Source organism: Aptenodytes forsteri, unplaced genomic scaffold (assembly GCF_000699145.1).
Source record: "Aptenodytes forsteri isolate BGI_AS27 unplaced genomic scaffold, ASM69914v1 Scaffold65, whole genome shotgun sequence".
In the NCBI taxonomy this organism is placed as follows: domain Eukaryota; kingdom Metazoa; phylum Chordata; class Aves; order Sphenisciformes; family Spheniscidae; genus Aptenodytes; species Aptenodytes forsteri.
The window spans coordinates 509999-511047 of record NW_008795127.1 but is presented as its reverse complement, the minus strand read 5'-3'; positions in this window follow the sequence as shown (position 1 = coordinate 511047).

Sequence of the window (1049 nt, the reverse complement as noted above, 5' to 3'; positions counted from 1 at the left end):
GCAATTAGCAATTGAGCAAAGTGAATAATTAATTATGTGCAATTAGAGTGGAACTGTAGACAAATAGTACCGTATTACTGGCAAATTTTAACAATGTGATAAATTGTGGCAATTATAGGCAAAGTAATAACAATTTTCAATCAAACAATATAAATGAGAATGTGTTCTGTATTCACAACAATCAAAGTTCAATCTGTACGTCTGTGTTTAAACTGGCTGCAATTTATACACACGCAAGCCATTATTATGACTCTTTTGATAAAGCACGCTTATTTTCAGCTCTACTTCATATGATATATTTTTGCATACCTATTAGCATTTCCCTCTTGGAATGCTCGAAGGGCTTTGCGGACTGTCCTCTGCTCAGTCTTCCTGAGACATTTCAGGACATAAACTCCCTTAACTGACTGCCTCAGGTCTCTGCAGACAGTGTCTCGTACTGTATGATGGACTGCTGAGAGGAACCTACAGCTGAAAGGAGCATTTCAGACTCTGCAGTTTACACCCTCCTGTAGCAGAGCAAGTCTCCCTCCTCTCATTAGGTATTTAGCCTAACGTGCCAAGGTCTACACTGCAAAAATTGAACAAATATTCCCTGCAGCTGTCTCTTCTGCATTGTCAGTAACCTTGGGTAGAAACGTGGGGCAAAGTAATGTAGTCACCAGAGCACAAAGTTTTCCCGGGACTTTGAGCAATCCTATCTAAAAAAGCCCACCAGTTATGTGAACTTTGGGTAGAAAAATGTAATCTGGTATTTGAAAGTGCAAGCAAGCATCTATGATTTCGGAAGAGCCACGCAAGGAGGCAAATACCCTCCAGCGCTAAAGTAACGCCCAAAAAGAGCTTCGGATGCAGGGCTCAGTGCCGCCGCAGGAGCGACACGCGGCTGCGGGGAACGCAGGAGGGATCCCAAGCGTGCGTGCGCGCTGTCCTCCCCTTGCTCCACCGGGAAAAAGTCTGAATTTAACAGCCAGGGGTATGTCCGGAGCCCTGACACGGGCGAGCGGTCGGGCCCGGAACCTCGCCCCCTTCCCCTCGCTCCCCGCCGT